Genomic DNA, 14,334 nt, shown 5'->3' on the forward strand with positions numbered 1-14,334 from the left:
TGAAACTGCATAACTACAAACTGAACACTTGCCACAAGGAAATGTACCTGAAAATCCGGGTTCTATCAATAATTCAGTGTTTGGGACTAAAAAAAACTATGAACAAGCATGTGTGATTTTGTTAAACATTTTTTATCTTATTGAACACTTGTTAGCTGAGGCGCTAGAGACAGTATTAAAGTTTATTTTAGATCTTTGGTCTTTTTGTTTGTTGTACTTTGTCAAAAATACTAGATGAATAATTTGGTGTAACTAAGGAAATTATTTTTTGAGTTGTGATACATAATTGGAATTGTCTAGACATAGAAGGCCTTACTAATTTTAATTCTGGTTGCTGAAAAAAAAAACTGGGAAAAGGAAATCAAAATCTAAACCAACTGTACTAGAAGTAGGGAATATAGCAAGAGTGATGAAAGAACTTGAGTGGGATCATTAGAAAAGGGTAGGAGAAAATTACATAAAAAAGAAGAGAAATGTGGGAGCAATACATGCAGAATAATGTTTAGGAGGAGGAATGAGGTTTAAGAAAAGGCAAGAACTGAATGAGCTGCGATGTTCAATTAACAGTGACTGTACAGAAGATTATAATGTTTACAACTGAAAGATGTCAATATGGTCTGCTTTCATTTATACAAATGTATGATTGCCTATGTAATAAGTAATAATTCAAAAAATATGTTTCTTGTTTAAAAAAATTACTTAAGGAAAGTCTGATGAAGTCCTGACAATAGATGAAGAAATAGATTGTTCTGTAAAACATTTTAATTAAAAAAAAAAAAAAAAAAAAACAAGAGTATTTAATTTTTCCTTTTTCTTTACTTTGTTATTCACTGGGACAGCTTATAAAGACTGTGGAGAGAATTCAGTAAAGCTTACATGGAGCTAATCTCCATGTAAGCATAGTGCCACGGCTTGAATATGGAGTTCAAAGACTGTGTGATTGAGTAAACAAGGCTGGGGGAGTGCACAGGCCGCCCAGCACTATTCCAGCATTGGTGCGATGGAATAATGCAAATCACCTCATTTTCTAATGAAAAACATGCAAATGTGGTGAATTTGTGATCCAGGAAGCAGACAGGCATCCATGTTGGAGCTGTGTGTGCAGCAGAAATGTATGCGGTTAGTAACCGTGTACATTTCTGCAAAAATCAAAATGGGGACATGACAGCTCAAAGTAAAGCACATATTATGTTTATTGGGCATGCCAATGGCCAAAACTATGGCCATTGGCATGCCAAAGTGTTGCAAAAGTGCAAAAATCAAATGTTTCTTATTCGTCAATTTTCACCGTTTAAGCAAAGAGCAGCGGTGTGCAAATGCGATCATGCAGAAAATTTTAAAAAATTTATAAAACAGCAATTAAATGTGAAAAGGTAATTTTGCCATTATAGTGGGCAGCATGCAGACTCATAACAATAACAGGTAACAGTGGTTGCTAAGGACATAGGCTCCGGTATAGTAGTGTAACTAGGGTATGAGCCAGTAGTGGTATGTAAACCAGCTAAATTTATTGAATAGCAAAATGGGAGCTCATGTCCATGGCTACCTAACCGTGTAGGATTTATAATGTGGTAGTGTAAGCAGAAGAAGCAGCTGGCATGAAAAGGGTGTGTGTCATGCTTGGTGTAAGCAAATTGGAGCTCCACAGCTCCTATTTGCACTCAGCTAAGCACAGCTAAGCAAGAGGGGGTGTCTGAGGATGCTTAGCTGTGTTTAGATGGTTCAAGAAATGATGAACATGTACATGTCCAGGGGAGGGCCTTTTCTGCTCAGCAATGTTTACACTACCTAAAACAGTTTGTGCTGTGTGCCACGGAGCTTAAACACAGTGAAAATGGAGGAAAAAAAAGGAAATAGCAGAATAAAGGAAATTAACTACAAATTGCTAGTATGGACTCTGCCACTCACAGTGGCCATTCAAACCCCTCAGTAATATAGCTGGCAGGTGGAATGTATCATAGTCAGCCAATCATAAAGGCAGCATCTGCAGCACACCAGTATAAAGTATGCAAACACCTTTAAGTCTGTTTTTTTTTCCCACAAACTCTACACCATTGGTGTACACACTTGGGAATTTTAACTGACAAAATGATATGGACTGCTGCTGCTTTGCTACATCTGTATGTGCTATAGACTGAGTGATGAGCATAATGCTGGCAACCAGCCCAGACCAAGGAGGAGAAGAATGCTCAAACCCAGGGTAACCTTCCAGGGGCTATATGATCTGGAGGTCCTAGAGCTCTACAGGGTGGACAGGGACATACTTCAGCAACAAACTGAGCTCTGCCAACCTCACCTCAGACCTAGAACCAACAGAGGGGAACCCATCACAGTTGAAACCAGATATGTGTAGACTTAAGAATACTAGCTAAAGGTACATTCCAAAGACCTACTAGGGACATCATGGGGGATTCACAGGCATCTGCATCCAGGGTACTCCACCAGTTCCTGAATGCCAAGCTACCACATGCTGGTGAGCCCATTTATTTCCCCAGCATCCCTGAGGAGAGGACCAGCAATATGTGTCTCTTCCACCATGTAGCAGACTACCCACTGGTACTGGGTGCCATAGACTGTACTCATGTCCACATCAAAGCACCACCCAGTGAAGTTGGTAGAGTGTACGTGAACCGCAATGCTATCACTCCATCAACTGCCAGGTCATGTGCAATGCCCAGGGCATTATCATGAATGTGTGTGCTGGCAGCCTTGGTAGCTATCAAGACTCCCACTTCTGGCATGCCTCACAGCTGTACCAGCCATTTGCTGGGGGGAACATCCCCTATGACAATCTGGTGGTGGATGCTGGCTTCGCACTGGAACTTTGGATGATGACATCCATCAATAATGAACACACACCCACTAAAGAATGCCATAATGACGCACACACACAAGCTAGGAACATTATATGCCATGTGTTTGGAATGCTCAAGTCACGGTTCCACTACTTTGACATATCTGGTGGAGCCTTGCAGTATTCTCCAGCCACATGTGCGCACATGTTCATAGTATATACCATGCTACACAATATGATCCTGCATAAACAGCTCCAGCAGTAACATCACAAGGAAAGGGCACACAGCCCCCCACCATTGACAAGTTCTCCACAGGCAGATGGGGACTAAGAGGAGGAGACCACTGAGCCTGCCCTGTAGGCAGACATAGGCATGCCCAGTATGCCCTGGCCTTGGCAAAGTGGCAATGCATAGCACAAACACTGACACCCTAGTGACCCAGGGATTGACACCTCTCTCTGACTCACACACACAGTAAAATGGATGCCACACACATTACATTATCTGTACCTTACCATGTATAGGCTGTGTAGTGCATGCATCTGACAGAGTCAGCCCTTAAACACCATTCTTACAACTGCCGCAGGCACAAGGTAAGCCACTCTTCTTAACAATAGATGAATGGAGTAGTACATTTTGGTAGCATATCTAAGTTATTGCTGCATGTATGCAAGGGAATGGGGTGGCCTACCAGAATAGCAGCAGACAACAGATAGCTATGTGGCACAACAGGAAATGTATGCCCAATAATGGCTTCTGCAGAATATTCAATAGTCCCCTAGGTGACAAAATTCACTGCAGTGTATGTGGGGTACAAATAAACTGGGGGGTGATAGGTCACATGCATGGATGTCAATGTTGGGGTCCAATACTCACCCCTCAGTCTCTCCCAGCAAGTCAGCTGTAGAAAACCATAAAGCAAAGTCTGGCAAAGGCCCACAAATAGGAACAATGATGACATAGTCCTCTTACAGACTTACACAGTGATAGCACAGCAGGTCTTGCAGTTGCATGAAGTCTCTGAAGGGTAGAAAGTCTGAAACTCAAATATCTGCCATGACGTTCTAACCTTTGGCCTGTAGTGATATGTCAGTATTTTCCAAGACAGGCACAGCACTATGCTAAATGGAACCAAAAGGTAAATCCAACATCTGCACAGTCTGTGCAAATGTGTACAGTTGACAGGTATGCCCCCCAACACACCCGTGTCTCCATAAAAATGCAGTAACATATATGTTTGTAGGGTAATAGCAGCAGAGCATGCATTCTCAGGGCTGTCCCAATCAACTTGATAATTTGTCACATGTCCACAATATGCAGGGATCAATGAACCATATATATGTGGTTAATACTCTCAGGAGATGGGCAGCACTTACTCTTGGCTGTTGTGGCTTACTGGCCTAGGTACAGTACTGTGGCTGGCAGGGTCCATGTTCCAAGACCTTCTGTGCCAACTATTTTGCATGCAGCTACATCTATGGTAGGAGTTGTACACACTGTCTAGAAGTCAATATCTGTTACTGCAGGAAAGCTGAACAAGTCAGGAACAGGGGGACACACATATGGACAGTACATAGCTTGAAGTAACTTACACAGTGCCTAGTAAGACAGCAGGTACCTGAAAATCAGTGTACTGACAGGTGTAAAATGACTGCTACCTTACTGTGTCAGCACTGACAACAAGTCACTGACTACCATCCATACCACTTGAATGACTGGCTGTCACAGAAGGATTACATGTATGCCCCATATATCTCTTCTGCTTGTCCAAACATTGCATTTGCCTGCCAAACTATGTGCCAAATAAGAAAGGTTCATGTCAAAACATCAATGGCAGACAGTGGAGAAGCAGATGTCATACCCATAAGAAAAAGCAAGCTTATACCAAACCAGTCTCCTAGCTGTCTATGTTTGCAAGAATATTATTAACACCCTTTCCCCATGTGTAGGCCTGTGTCTGACTGTCATATATAGGTCTGCACAGATGTCAGTCTGTGACAGGCTGACAGCTAGGGCCAACATGTAGCATCACAATAATATAGCAACACAAACTATCTGAGGTATTATCATTATGGATCTTCATGGATTATCATGGACCTCATCAACAGGGACATTGGCACACTACAAATACTTGACCCCACACAGTCTGCCTATCTCAAGGGGAGGTATGTCAGTGAACTCTGGATGACTTCACTGAGACAGCCAACAAGGCATGTATGATGGAAACATGGTGCTCTCTGGCCACCTTGGCTCAGCCAAAGCCTTATACACTATTCCCCACTTGGCCATAGTACATGAACTCTGTCAACTAGGCAGCAATCCATATGTTACCAGATATGTAGCTAACTGGTTCATTAATAGAACCCACATAATCATAATAGACAGGGATACCCTGAAAGGCATAGAGTCATGTCCTGCTGCGGACAGTTCCATACCAGTTGTAAACAGTCACATGTGCCAGCATGAAGGTGAGCTCCGTTGTGTAATAGTACTGAGGCAGGGGTTGTAATATCACATCACCTGCCTCTGTGTGTGTGTGTGTGTGTGTGTGTGTGTGTGTGTGTGTGTGTGTGTGTGTGTGTGTGTGTGTGTGTGTGTGTGTATTTGTAGGTTAAAGTATTATGAGGCCTTTCCCACTCAGTACACTTCCCAGTGACCTGCTTTACAAGATCTGCTGATGTCATTCACCTTAGAAGTACCTTTGGACACTTGCCAGCCCTATAAGTTCTGTAGCACACATGATAACTATATAACACTATAATACAAATAACTAGATAAGTAGTGGTTCAAATATCAGTCCTGGTAGGTGTATGTGTTTGTAGGCTAAAGATTTTTAGGCCACTACACTTCCCATTGCTCTACTTTAGCAGTCCTGTTGATGTTAGTCACATTAGAAGTACCTTTGGAAAACCATTAGTCCTATAAGCTCCATGGCATGTGCAATAACTACAGAACAGTATAATACAAATAACTAGATAGGGAAGGGTTTTAATCTCGGTTCTGGCAAATTTGTGTGAAAGTGTGTATGTTTGTAGGTTAAAGTATTTTGAGGCCGCTCCCACTACTTTACAAGGGCTGCTGGTGTTATTCACCCTAGAAGTACCTTTGCACAGCCCACAGCCCTATAAGCTCTGTGGTGCATGCAATAACTACATAATAGTATAGAACAAATAACTAGATAGGCAGGGGTTCTAATTTCAGTTCTAGCAAATGCGTGTGTAAGTGTTTGCAGGTTAACGTATTTTTGAGGCCTTTCCACCCAGTACAATTCACATTGCTATACTCTAGAAGAGCTGCTGATGTAATTCAACTTAGAAGTACCTTGGGACACTCTTCAACCCTATAAGCTCCATGGCACATGTGATAATTGCGTAACACTATAATATAAATAACTAGGTAGGTAGGGATTCTAAACTCAATACTGACAACTATGATTGTGTGTGTACATGTGTGTGCTTGGGTCATACCATTTTGAGGCGTGTTCCACCCAGTAAACTTCCCATTGCCCAACTTTACTCAGCCTGCTGATGTCATTTGCCTTAGAAGTATCTGTAGACACTCTTCAGCCCTATAAGCTTTGTGGCATGTGCAATAACAATGTAATACTGTAGTACAAATAAATAGATAGGTAGGGTTTCTAATATCAATACTGGTAACTATAGTACTGTGTGTTTATGTGTGAAGCACATCCACTGTGCTTCTTGTGTGTGTTGGTTATACCATTTTCAGGCCTGTTGACTCCCTCCCCGTGACATTACATTAAGGAGGCAGTTAATGGTATCTGCCATACATGCACCATGTTAACTATACAGGCCATACCAGTCATCTGTACATATGTATATAAAGCATCCAAATGTTTCCAACATATATGTGATCTGTGTCCCCTAACAATGGGCATTTATGAGTAATCATTACAAAATACGTCACACTTATCATAGTGACAGGCATGTCAGCATCAGACATCATACCTGTCTGAAACATCATGGTGGTACAAAATCTGTTACTCTATTGCTTGTCCAGGTAAGTAAGAGCAATATATGAGACCAGTTGCTATTTTGGTTGTTTTATCCTAGCATCCATGAAGGCATTCCCAAGATTACTTGTAGTAAGAGGTTGTAAGTTATGTTCCCAGCATATAATCTCTGTGGTGCATGTAATGCGTACATAGCACTATAGCACATACAAGTGGCTACATAGATTTAGTAATCTATTGGCAAGTGTGTATGTGTTTCTGTATGCATAGCCCCTGTGGCTGTCTTTACTGTGTGTATGTGATGGTTATGCCATTTTGTGTGCCTCTTCCACCCTGCTAAATCCCCCATTGCCAACCTAATTGCAGCTCCTAGAGATGTCATCCACCTTACAAGCACGTTTACACAGTCTCTAACACAAAGGCACTGTGGTGCATGCAATAGTCATATCACTGTGTGTTGTACATAAATAGATAGGTGGATCACATAATATGAGAAGTGTCATCTCTGTGTGCATGTGTGTTTCAATGCATGTCCCAATGCAGCAGTGTGTGTGCGTTTGTGTTTCAGGTGGTTCTATCATGTTAAGTGCCTCTGAGCCCACCATTGGCAATCCTAACAGCCCTGCAATTGTCATCCACTTGAATAGTAGTGGCAGACACTGCAGCACTGCATTACCTCTGTGATGTTTCTGTTATGTATCTAGCAGTATTGTTTGTAAAACTCAGCAAGCGGAGCTTCAGCTATCAGCAGGGGTAGATCATGAATGTGTGTGTGTGTGTGTGTGTGTGTGTGTGTGTGTGTGTGTGTGTGTGTGTGTGTGTGTGTGTGTGTGTGTGTGTGTGTGTGTACCAACATACCTCTCAACCACTCACTGAAAAATATCTGGTTAAAGCCATATGAAAAGCTGGGGCAAACAGCAAACATTGACCACACCCTTCACATATTGCTGTGACACACATTGGAAATAGTAGAACAGATAATGCATTTGAATGCACCTTCCAAAGGGTATGTGTTGTTACATGACCATTTTTGTCATTAATCTGCAAGGTCAGTCTGTCATTATCTTATAATACTTTGGCCAGAAAATCACATGTTTATGACAGATGGAAAGAAATTATGTGTCAGACATCAGGACAATCTGCAGACATATGCAGAGGTCAGAGGTATGGCCACCATGTGTTCCCATACCTCCCAAGGTCTTAGAGCAAGAAATGTTTATAAAGCCATAAATAATGGGTTGACAAAGGCCACATAATAGGGACACTTTTTTTCCAATATTGCTCCTACAAACTAATAAAGGTGATAGAATAACAGATTTTGCATTAGCATACACAGTCTGAAAGGTATGAAGTCTGAAAATCATAATGTTTGCTATTATATTTTGACAGCAACCCACAATGATTTGGCAATGATTTGCCAGAAAAAAACAGGTTTATGAGAAAATGGACCTAAAATATGAGGCAAGAATAAGGACATTCTGTGGAACTCTGTACAGTTGAGAGGTATGTTTGTACCACCCTGCAGGTTGCAGTCCATGTTTGGCAAGGTGTAACGTGTGACAACTGAAACAGTGAAAAGAGGTTCCAAGACTGTAGAATAAGAAACATGTCATGCAGTTCTGTACTGATTGCATAGAGCAGTTATTGCACATCAGAAGCACCTTAATGTTATGAGAATACTGTAAGTTAAGGTAATGCCACACAAAGAAGGTATCATAGTAGTAAACCAGAAGAAGTCCTGTGTATTGCATTTGCCATGGGCATGCTATGTCATGCTAACTGTCACATTACTATAAGTTGTGTCCCACACTCCACATTTGATAATGTCACACACACATTGTGTGTTGCTTATGTGTGTGCAATATGTAGACATGTGAAGGCCCTGTGACTACCTGGTACCCACGAGATAGGTGAATCTGTTGGGGTCAAAGTAATAGCTAGGCTTGTGAGGGACCTAGTGCTAGTACTCAAGTAACCTCCCCTGTATGTATGAGCCTGTGGTACTACAGAACACCCAGGTGACATGTGTGAAGGCTAGCTGGCTGTGTCAAGGGGTATGTATGCAAGTTCACACTGTCGGCCCCCAGTGTCCCTTACACACTGCTGCATAGATACACACCTGGAAACATATGCATATACAGCTGTATCTTGGCTAATAAAAAGTCACTGTGTTTCCACTCCACCATAGTCATTATTGGTAATGTCAGCAGGCCCACAGCCTGCAGACACACAGACACATGGAACACAAACAGAATACAGTATGTGAGTCTACAGTAAGTTAGCAATACTAAAAGCAATAATGCATCATGGCTAAAAAGGTACATACACTTTGATGTGTATCCATAACAATTGCCAGCAGACAGCACTGTACACAGTATTACATTACTACACTGTACTATATTCACCCTCTGCATCAGAACCATGAGCATGTCCCTGGATCAATGGTATGGATAAAAGGGATGTGGCACAGGTATCATCACATGCACAGGGTATGGTGTGGGTTGGCCAGAGGCCTAGGCTGGGCCATATGCTTGACATCGCGCGTGTGTGTGTGTGTGTGTGTGTGTGTGTGTGTGTGTGTGTGTGTGTGTGTGTGTGTGTGCACACCGTCTTCCCCTAGCCCATGCATTTATTGTCCACTTCAAAGAAGTCAACCTGGTTTAACAGGCTTGATCTCCCTTTGACAATACCAAACTGTGTGGGCTCAAGCATTTTGAGGTTGCCAATGTCCCTGTTTATAAGGTCCTTGATAATGCCTTCCATGGTCTTGCAGATCAGGCTAGTTAGGCTGATGTGCATATGATTGGCTGGGTCAGTGGATGCTCCATCTTTGTATAGAGGGGTAACAGTGGCTGTCCTCTGTGCAGATGGGATGACGCTGGTGCTCAAGCTTAGGTTGACTACAATGTGTAATGGAACTCAGAGTTCATGCCTGAGTTCATGTCGGATGCACCCAGGGTTGTTATCAGGTCCCATGGAGACTTCAGCTTGTTGCCTTTGAGAGGGCATTACAGACCTGCTCCCTGATGATGAGGGGAGGGAGGCAGGTGCTGTGCATGTCCTTCTTTACTTCACTTTACCTGTCTGCAGCAGGTTGGCTATATCTATGGCGTATGTGTGTGTGGTATTACTGATCACTGATATAGAGCAGATTTGGGTGTTCCCTCTGAGACCACAGACATATGTGTAGAAGGCCTTGTGATTGGCCTTGGTGGATGTTTCCAATTTGCACTCAAAGTTAGCCTTAGAGTAATTCAACTGTGACCTTATTTTCTTGTTCAGACAAAGGTGAGATTGCTTCCAATTTGGCACCTGTTCCTTCTTGGCCCTGTAAAGCCAATATTTCAACCTGCTATGGTGTTTGCTTATTGCAGCTGTCCACCACAGAGATTTATTCTACCTTGGGGGAGATGATTTTGTCCAGTCAGGTATTGCTGAGTCCATACAGGTATGTAAGTGCTCATATAGGTGTTTAGTGTACGTTTGGACACAAAGCCATAACACAGTTAAACACTTTACCAATTTCAACCTAGTAATTATAATCAAACTAGTAATCATTCATGTTTCAAGACAATACAACAACCTGTAGCTATAGACATTTATGTCTGTTTGATGCACTGAAACTAAGATTTGTAAAACAAATGCAACATATTTAACTGATGTTTTGGAACTCATGTCTGTATGTTTGAGGCTTCCAGCTACTACTATTACAACATACATGTGCACAGGTAATACTTCATATACATTTCTGTTTTTTGTCAGTATAGCACATTGTGTTTACACCATTGCAGCTCAGTCATACCTCTCAGCCTGTTAGAGAAAGACATCTGGACAAAAGCACACATAAATAGGGGGCAAAGGCCCCAAAACAGTGACACCTTATAAATATTGCTGTAACACAGACAGTTGATAGCAAAGTAGGTTTTGCATTCACAGGAATACTGTGAAGGATATGACATCTGACATCCAAATGTATGCTATTATGTTATAACTTCAGTCTTTACTGATTTGCCAGTGATTTGCCAGACAAAACACAACTGTATGAGAAAATGACTACAATTATGAGGCAAACATTTGGTCAGTCTTCAAAACTCTGGACAGTTGAAAGGTATGAGCTCAGTATTTAACATACAGTTCAACACACACTTCTGCACCAGTTGTTTACAATGCACATACCCTATATAGGTCTCTTAGATTTGTAAGACAAGCATATGTATCATAGTAGTATTCACAAGTGACATATGAATATTTACAACATCCCAGGTAGCTGGCCTGGCAGTGCCACAGTCAGCATTGTACAACAGACACTCCAGCAGTAGTAATATGTGAGATGACCTTTGCTGCAGTGGCCCAGAGCTGTGATCTATGTCACTGCAGACAGAGCTATCATGGATGGCCATAGGTGCTGGACAGCAACATGTCAGTCCAGCAAGTCCTTTTGAGACCTATTGTTTAACTTCCTAATTCGCATTATTGCATCCCCCTTCTGCATTCCATTACATGTTTAATTGTTTGACATACCTGTTATAGTGCTGTAGTGAATTCTCAGAGTAATCCAGAAGTGTAGCTTTCTGTAGTCACAATCTGTCTTTGCAAAGAGAGGTTCAGACCTGTTGTGCATAGGCAGCAGCTTGCCATTTGTAGGTAATGTTCATGAGCAGGTGATGGCTTTTGCACCAATTGGTGTCTCCCACTTGCTAATTGCATCCAGAACAGCTGTGTTGTCTTTCCATTAGCCAATTACATGGCAACACAGTGCTACAATTAAGTTCTTCATGTGGGCCTTGCCCCTTTTCCTTGCCTGTGAGGTGGACATTATGGAGGTATGGAAGCTACAGCATCACAGAGGGTAGGTGAAAATACTGTCCACTGTTTGGATTGATGTGCTATGTCCACAGTTTTGCATGCTGTGTTTGCATACCTGTCAACCTCTTAGCACAAGAAATGTGGAGAAAGCCCAACAAAATGCAGTGCAAAGTTCCAGAGGTAGGGACAGATTGTACGTATTGCAGTTAGAAACTTGCTAGATTAACAGGGTTTGTCTGGACATGCATTTTCTGTGTGATTTCAAGTCTAACACTGATTTGTATATGACATACCTCTCAACTGTCCAGATTTTTGCAGAAGATTCAGAGGTTTGCCTCTTATGTTTGGTCTGTTCCTCACCCAGTTGTTGTTTTTGGCAAATCACTAAGATTAAATGAGGACTGAAGTCACTAAATAATGACATCCATTTGTATTTCAGACTTCATATCCTTCAGAAAATAACTGTTAAAACACACCCTGTCACTCCAGAAACTTTTCAGTTTATAATACCAATATTTAAAATATGTCCTTATTTATGGGCCTCTGTCCCCCAAGTATGTCAGGCTTTGTCCAGATGTCTTGCAATAAGAAGTTCAGAGATATGATATATCATTATTTAATGATTTCACTCCTGATGTCATCCCAGTGATTTAGCAGAATCCCAGAAATGTTATGAGAAAGAGGCCATATATATTTGAGCCCAAACCCTGAAAATTCTGTGGAAATCTGTACAGTTGAGAGTTATGTATGTCTGGTCAGTGTTAACATACTTTCAAGATTGTGTAGCAGTGTAGTGTGTAAATGTTTGGTGGTCTAAGTAGGGAGAGGGGCAAATGTGAGTGTCATAGATACTTTTCTGTCTGACTGTGCATGCTGCTACAGTGGCTGTGGTCCATCAGATGTATATGTTTGTAGGGTCAGACTGAGACATGTCCCTTAAAACATCAGGATTCCAAGTACACTGTGACTTGGGGCAGTATATATAGGAGTAGTGTGTGACTGGAAATCAGGATATGTTGGTTCAAACAGCTATTATACTCTAGAGATCAGTTGGCTTACTGGTATGAAGGTTTGACTGTAGTGCAAATGGTTGTGGGTAGACAATTTCTGACCGATGTCTGTTTTTCCCTACAGTTACATCCCTATAGTGCATGATATATTTGCAAATGCATGAGCAATTCCCCAGAGCTGATTTGGTGTACTGTTGTGTTGGTCTGACTGTAGTTCAGAAGGTGCTGGGTGAAATGGTTGGCAGCTCTCAGTGTTATTTCCCTAATGTTACATGACTGCACTCATACCTCTCAATTGTCTAGATTTTCATAGAATGTCCAGATGTTTGTCTCATATTTTTTGGTCTGTTCCCCATAACTGTTGTGGGTTTCTGACAAACCAATGGGATGATGTGAGAACTGAAGTCACTAAATAATGACAAGCATTTGTGTTTCAGACTTGAACTCTTTCAGAAAATATATGTTATAACAAACCATGTTACTCTAGCAAATTTCTATGCTTATGAAATGCATATTTAAAATATGTCCTTATTTATGGGTCTTTGTCCCCCCACTTTGTCAGGCTTTGTTCAGATTTCTCTGGTTGAGATGTATGAATGCACTTCATGAGGTAAATATATATATATATATATATATATATATATATATATATATATATATATATATATATATATATATATATATATATATATATATATATATATATATATATATATATATATATATATATATATATATATATATATATATATATATATATATATATAGATTCACTTTATAATCTCGAAATACTGAAATCTCAATTTTCAGTATCTCGAGAATATAAAGTTGAACATTCACAATATTGAAACCCAAAAAGCGTGAAATTCAAAATCATGACTTTAAAACACACCCTCCACCACACAAACAAACATACATACACCTTCCTCCTGACACTACAACAAACCCACACACACACAACAAAAATACACACACACCTACTAGTTATATATACCAACTCTGAGGTTGCACTAAAAAAACAACTAAACCCACCACTACATACTCTATATTCCATTTGCACAAACACATATCACATAGGTACAAACACCACCACCTAACACTTACACAGTCACACTCTAACCTACGTACCCAAACCTACACCTAAAACTTCCCTACACACTCACATACAGTCAAATCCCTACCCAAAATCCTTAAAAAAACAGCACATACCTGAATCTCAAGATATATCCACACAACAGCAGGCAAACCATATCCCACAGCACACCGCCACCTTACAAACACATCAAATCCCATGTAGCTCACCACCACAACTGTGGATTCAACATTTCAAATTCAATCAAGTGCAATTTTGCTCAACTATATCAACACACAAGAATGTCATAATGAGGCACACACAGAACCCAGAATCATCATAGAGCCCGTATTTGGGATGCTGAAATCACGGTTCCGTTGTTTGGACATATCTGGTGGAGCCTTCCAGTACTCTCCAGGAACGTGTGCCCACATCTTCGTAGTATGTGCCATGCTACACAATATGATCCTGCGGAAACAGCTGCAGCAGGGACAGAACGGTGAAGGCCCTCACAGCCCACCACCATTGCCAAGGGACCCACAGGCACAGGGGGACTCAGACCACGAACACCCTGTGCTAGCCCCAGTAGGCAGATGGAGGCGTGCCCAGTATGCCCATGCCTTGGCAAAGAGGGAACATATAGCACACACACTGACAGTGTAGGCACTAATGGACTGA

Source organism: Protopterus annectens, chromosome 5.part1 (genome assembly GCF_019279795.1).
Source record: "Protopterus annectens isolate FY-2018-M chromosome 5.part1, PAN1.0, whole genome shotgun sequence".
NCBI lineage: Eukaryota > Metazoa > Chordata > Ceratodontiformes > Protopteridae > Protopterus > Protopterus annectens.